Raw genomic sequence first — 7,366 nt, 5'->3', positions numbered from 1 at the left:
CCGTCAGACAAACCTCTCTTTCCCTTATTGCGGGCATTACTGTATTGTGCCGCCACTATGATTTGGGAATGCTTTTAATTATGAAGTGTGTCCAGTATGCAGTTACAAATGATATTAATTTTGGCATCTTCATTAGCTGTACCAAGAACAACCAGCTGTAGACCTCCCTTGTTCTGTGGTCTCCAGCCCCATCGGGAGGGAATGTATCATATTCATACAGCAAACAGTATTATCTCCCTTTAACATTCACTAGTCCTTACTAAAACTTCTCCTGGAGTATTCCTTGGACAGGGATTTCAGGACAAAACATATTTCCCTGAAAACTTTGTCATCATCATTCCCAGCATTTGTCACCCCCTCTTCACAGATAAATGCCATTGGGAAGCCAGTGAGGTGCCATTGGGCTCAAGGTGACCAAAAATTGGCTGTTTCACATAAATGAAAGTGACTGGGAAGTTTTTGACTCAGACAGCCTGATCAATTGCAAATGTACAACTCCGATTCTGAAGATAAGATGAGAGCTCTTGGCTGTGTAGTCTCTCCTGAATTTTAAATGCTGGTTCCAACTATGATGAGGAGAAACACCATCACTTAAGTAAAACCACTAGATAACTCTGTGACAAAGTCTGAGTCCTGCACTAACATGCATTTGGCTACTGGGTCCTTTTATCTCACACTTAACGGGAGATAAGAGGTCCTGTTCAATGACAGCCTGACCATGCTCCCATTTAAAAGGTGTTAAGCTCTTCCTTATCCTTTACTTAAGAACACAAATACATAGGGACAGATAATTTGATTAAAGAACACACAAAATCTTTATCTTTGCCAGGGAGCTAATTGCCTGAAATGAAGAGTAGCACTTGGCGGGATTAGGCCAGAAGTAAGGCAAAGCTTACTATGGAGTAAGATGCTCAATTAAAATATCTCTGAGTGAATGCTCTCTCTTGCACTTTGATGAAGTGTGAAGTCATTTACACCTTTTTACCTTGTATTTTCCTGAGTAGAACTGTGTAAGCATGGGTAGTTACCATGGAGTAAATTACATGCTGTAAATTCACACCAGCAATTAATTTCTTCATGTGTCTATGCTCTTAGACAGAGGAACACCCTGTTTCTGGATGGTGGGTGAGGAGAGGTGTGAGGAAGATATGCTGTCAAAACAAAGCCGCTTCTGTGCGTGTGTAGTAGGAAAATCAAGTGGCTGAGAAACCTTATGGCCACAAACCATGTGCTTTGCAGGCTCCCCCGCAGTCCTGGCCATCTCAGGCTGGCTCCAAGGCAGCACACCAGCTCTGCCCTGGAGAACCGCAAGGGGAAAGGACCACTGGCAGAAATGGGAGCTGGAGTGTCCAAGGTGGCATCTTCAACTCAGGTGCCAATACCCCAGTAAAAATTGGTAGGCACACAAACCCCTTCTTTAGGGTTTTGTAGCCACAAAAAGAAGAACAAGAAAAAGATTATTGCTTACAGGACCAGGTTGGGAAATTTTGTGAAAGCATAAAAAAGCTGAACTTGCTTCAGTACTTATTGGAGATGTAGAGATAGGCAATCCCCAGACCTTTGGCCCAGGAAGCCTGTCTTTGCTTCCTGGTTTCATGTTGGACTTGTCTATGCTCTGCCTATGTGGTATTATGACATATTCCTTCACTGGATTTTTCAGCTTAATTTTGCTGCTTAATGTTTCTTTGGGAGCCTTCAGAGGTCTATTTTTTCCTCAGTCTCCCTGGTGGAAATGGGGCAGGTAGCCATGCTTCCATTCAGGCTGGGATGAGCAAGTCCAGCGATGGGGTTGTGCACAAGGGGCCAGGGGAGGCTGGGAAGCTCCTCCTGGGCATGAGAGCTGCTGGCAGCACCCACTGCCACCAGCCACTGTTGCGGAAAACCAAGTAAATTGGTTTTTGTTTTCTTGAAGTTACCTCCTTTGGGTGACATTAAGTACTGAGGTTAGTGCTGGGTGTTAAAATACTCTCCTGGTTCTGGAGTTTTTTTCACAGGGGCTCAGATAAGGTGGGGGAGCTGCTTGCACTCAGTGCCAATTGGCGAGCGAGCTGAAGTAAACTATGTGTCTTAACCACAGGAGCCTGTTTTCTTTCTGCACCGGAAACACCTGTCAAAAAGGCTGCGTTCACTCAGGCTTTATGAAGAAAAGCCCCAAATGAAACTTCCGGCCATATAGCAACAGGTCAGGAGGTGACACTCAGTATGCTGGTTTAAATTCAAGGCAGCTCACCATGTCGTTTCACCAGGTGTGTGGCAAAGATAGGGGCACAGAGCAACAGGCTTCTGTGAAATGCATTTTTCGCAACAGGCTGTGTGCAGCCAACTCACTGGGAGGTGCATTTTTGCCTCCTCACTAGAAAGAATTTGGAAAAAATAAATTGCCACAGAAAAACTGTGTGTGATTCGTACCCCATAAAACAAGGCACTAGCTGTGGAGCTGCTGGCCCTGGCATGGAGGCATGGCACTGTGGTTCAACCTGCCCAGGACACCATGTATTGAGCAGCTCTTCCTGAGCACTAGTCACCATGGAGGGGTGGTGTGAGCTGGGCCTGCACCCACCTCGATCTGCCAGCAATAGAGGTGCTGCAGCCCTGCCCTGGGCTGGCCTAGACCCTCTGTGCCCCAAAAAGAGGCACCACATCCTCATCAAACCTTGTATTTCCGTAATCTGCAGGACTAGCTTGGTGGTGCCTCATGAGGAGGAGCAGTTGGCTGCTTTTGTCCCCTCTGACCTATTTGACATGTGGTTTGCATGACAAAAGCCCATAGCAGGTCACAGCCTGAGCGCAGCAACACGGGCGCCCTGCACCCATGCCCAGTGAAGTGCAGCCTGCAGAGGAGGGGCAGCCTGTAATGCCTGATCAGGCAAGCAGTTTCATGTTTTTTACCTCCTCCTCCTCCTTTCGGCAGCTACCCGCTGTGCACAATTCACTGCCTGTGCCCTGCTCATTGGCTCTTCTCCTCCAACAAAATGGGGGCTTGCCAAGCTGGAGCACATTTAAATGTCAAGATCTGGGAAAAAGTAATTCTGCCTCTTTTAAACTTTGCTAAAATGGGCCCAGTAAAAGCAGAGGCAGCTTCTGGCAAGCTGTCTAAATCTGGGACATTTTCCATGCATAGTGCTGGACCTATAAGGAGATCTAAGTTGTAGTGCTGGGGACTCTGGTGGGGACAATACGTGTAGCCCATGAAAGCCATCTCTTGAGTTGTGCAAGTCCAGTTGTGTCTGACAGCTCTTAATCCTCAAAGTGTCGTCTCCTACCCACACCTTTGGGTGGATACATGGATACATGGATGAATGATGATGGTTCTGAGGGCTGAACATGCTTGAAGCAGGAGGTTGACATCAGCTTACAAGCATCTGTACCCTTCTCTACACGGCCACTCAGTGCAGAGCAGTTCTCAGGACACGGTGGATGTGTCTTCTAAAGGTCTTTTAGCATTTTGGTTTGTAGCAGGTGGGCTTTTGTGAAGCTGCCAAAGTAAGTCAAAAGAGATTATGCCAGAAGGGTGCAGTCTGGGCTCTTGCAGAACCCACTTTGTGAACTATGGGGTGAGGGCCAGAAATACTTGCAGAAGTAACCTTTGGCAATTTAATGTCCAAGCATGAAAAGATCAGGGTTCAGCTGAAAGTTAAAACTTAAAAGATACATTTAATAAATAATATATTTATTAAAATTACAAGAATGAGAGAAGAAAGGGAAAAAAAGGGAACACAAAAGAAAACGGGCATTAATCTGACCTCAGTGGCAGAAAGAGCCACGTCCATATATTCGGGGTTGGAGGAGATACTGTAACAGGAATAAGATGGTTGAGTGAGTTACTGGAGCTCTGCAGACGATGTGCATTGCCTCTGTTCCTCCCATGCTTGTGGAAGTTCACCTTACTGTTAAATTTCCTTCAGGCATTGTGTGCAGGGTATACCTGTCACTAATATTACATGTGCTGGTTTATTTTGTTGCATGAACGACAGCACATTTTTAGTAAAAGAGCTGAGTAACTCTTAACAAATGGCTTGTACTGGATATTGGGGTTCAGCCTACGTAACACTGTTGGAATTTGTGGCTAAAGAGTATTAGATATCTTTATAAATACTCAATGCAAAATGCATGTGTGAAATAACACAAAAGGTTTTAATAATTTTCAAGTTTGAGCTCTCCAAGTCTTAACATGTAGGATATGGTGTCTAAGGCTTGATCTCCCTAAGGAGTTTGCATGTACCTCCTGTCTTTACACTCATTTACCTGACTGTTTTGAGGATCATGTTTATCTATAGTTTTGCCCCTCTCCTCTACAAAATGAATCCAGAAAGATGAAAGAGGTATCTACCAGTAAAGTGGATCTATCTGGTCAAATTGTTAGGGTAAAACAAGGTTAAACTCGTCTGTTTAAGTTGTCGGTTGATTCCCCTTCATTAGGAAGTAGCTGTATTTCAATCCTGTTACGCTGACTGGATTACACAATTTTTTTATGCTGTGATGCAAAGCTTCACTCCTGCGATGTGCGCAACGCTTAGCAACCTGGCAGGGAAAGCTCCTTGGAAGTTTTAACAATACATCAGTTAAATTGATGTAATTTCCTTTCCCTTACCTGGCTTTGCTATCCGGGAGAAATTGCTGCAGTAACTTAGCCTTATGATACACAGCAGTAAAAGCTACAGATGGTTGCACGGTGGGAAGACTACTTTACTGAGGTGGTTTTAGGACATAATTTGATGAAAACTCTTTTGGCAGAAGAAGCAATCTATTTGGCCTCAGCTGGATCAGTACAGCTTTTTGTAGATCTACACGATAAAATTAATCTGATTATTTTAAATGTACATTTTTTTTGTATATTTGCTTCAGGTTTAGCCAAGCAAAGTGCACTGGCTGAGGGAGCTACCACAGTGAGGGAATCAACAGTGGTGGATGAGAAAGGGCTTATGTCAAGCTGGTATTGCTACTGAGAAAATGCTTGTGATCCTGTAGGTGCAGCACAGCCTTAAGCATTTCTTCAGGGGCTCTTCTCCCTCTTGGAAAAAAAGTAACCATTGTCATTTAAGACTGCTGACAGAGCTGGTGGGAACCACTGTGGGACAGCTGCTCTGCACAGTGGTATTCAGCTGTCTTCGAGTTTCTCCTCCACGCCATTCTTCCCTGCTTGCTTGGCATCATGGAGATCGTCACTGGGGACACCCAGAGAGGCTCTCCTGACTTTCAGTTGGCTATAGTAAGCTCTGCATCCTTTGTCATCCCATCTCTTAGGTAAACTGTAATTACATCAATATGGAGAGATGGCAGGTTTCCATCTTTGAGATTCTTAGAGTGAAGCCATCACTGTTACTACCATGAATACCCTTGGTTTCCATCTGAAACAGGCCTGCATCCTCTTCCCTCTCAGAAAATTAAGGAGCAGTAAAATGAGAACATTTACCATTATTGTAGCAGAAGCACTCTTCTCATATCCTTGAAATATTATCAATTCACACTTGGATTTTAACAGACCTGCTGGGTAGGGATGGAATGAACTTTCAACTGCACACCTGAGGACAGCCTCAAAGTTGTTGCTCCCCATTCTGTCTTAGTTTCTGCAGTCTGCTATGATTCTGTGACGTACATCAGTGCTTTTCTGATAGCTCCTTCCTTAACAAATCCCTTTTCCCTCTTGAGTAAAACATTTGTAACCCAGACAACCCCCTTGCATTCTCACAATAAACCCAAGTCTTCCTCCTCACTCCCAAAGCAAACCTTTTCCCTGCCTCCTCTCAATAATCAAAGCTGGTGAGGCAAACTCTTCCTTCTCTCTCATCAGCCAGCCCGATACCTCCGCTTCCTCTGGCTCACTTTGCACATGGATATTTCAAGTAAACCAACTACCTTGGAGCCACAGGGAGTTTTCTAGCCACTCTGACACACCACTGCACATTCATTAATACAAGTAAGGTGACTTGGACTCAGCATCAGTGTGTGCTAATTCTTCAATAGCTTGTAGTAAAGCTGTAGAAGAGGAGCTGCCAAATGTATGCCAGGAAATAAACAGATTGTTGTCTACTATCACAGCTCTGCCTTTGCAGCATGCTCTGCACAAAAGCAGAACAAGAACTTTCTTAACTAAAGATGCTCTTGGAAACTGGATTGGGTATTGAAAAGTGCACTATGATGCTGGCTGTTTTCTGTGCACCTAGTTGTCACCCAGGTGGCTCCTGAACACACTGTGATGCACTACAGGAGATACCATTACTTCAAGCACCCTCACTATGAAAGATGACACTCAACCTTCTTATGATCCTGCTTCTCAGATACCAGTTATGTAATCTGTACTGAGTCTTTCTTTAAGAAGTGCTCCAATTACAGGATGAGGGTTATTTGTGTTAGCTACCTCTTATGTTCTCTGCTACAAAGGATTCTGTGAACAGAGCAGGGTACATTGATGTGTTACCCACACTTCAATTAAAGGCAAACTTTGGTCAGTATCCAGGTTCGATACATCCTGTGAAGAAGGATTAGCAAAGGATCCCAAGAATCATCAAGGGGAAGTCTTCTATAGGTAAGGAGATAGGAGACTGCAGCAGTAACAGCTGAGGTTGGACGCAGCTGCTACAGAACTGCAACCTGGACAACAGGGTCAACTTTTCTCCTTGTGTCACATTCAGTTAGCAGCTGAATTCCCCACACAGAGTCTCCAATCATCAAACATCATCTAGCTTTACCTCTCATTCCATTTGACAGCAAAAAGGATGCACGCTAGTATTGAGTTATCTTGTCACCACTGTGATGAATAGCCTTTGACCAGGGTGTAACAGAAAGACTAGAGATGTCCATGGAAAGAAAATCCAGTTTAATATAGGATTACACAAGGTCAAAATATAATTAGAACAAACATGCTGAAGAAGACATGCACTGACCCACAAGTCACAGTAATTTTAAAACAGCTATGACACCCATTCTCAAAACTACCCCAGGTGGGAAAAGTCCCCTTGTAGTAGTTACTTCTCTGTAACTTTACAGAGTAGTGGAACTTTATTCTGTAAAAAGTACAAAATTTCTGCATTGCAGAAGATACCTCTTTTACTACAGAAGCCCAATGGATAGACAGAACTATGTCTTCTTCAGGATCTTCACCACCACCTGGCTATTCGGCTAACAGTTTCAACAGAATACCCATGAGATACTGCTGTTACAACAGTCCCCATCCAAAAGGAATGCACACCATACTGGTTTGGAGGAAGACCAGCAAGCCTGAGAGCATGGTAGAAGACAGTCAGGAACTCCGTCTTTGTCACAGACATGCTATTTAAATGCACAAAGAGAGGGCCATCTCCTTGTGGCCGCGCTGCCACATAGATACGAAGAGCTTCAACAGGACATACCCACATCTCTTTAGATA

This window comes from Mesitornis unicolor, unplaced genomic scaffold (genome assembly GCF_000695765.1).
Source record: "Mesitornis unicolor isolate BGI_N332 unplaced genomic scaffold, ASM69576v1 scaffold8495, whole genome shotgun sequence".
NCBI classification, from domain to species: Eukaryota; Metazoa; Chordata; class Aves; order Mesitornithiformes; family Mesitornithidae; genus Mesitornis; species Mesitornis unicolor.
This window is presented reverse-complemented; position numbering follows the sequence as displayed.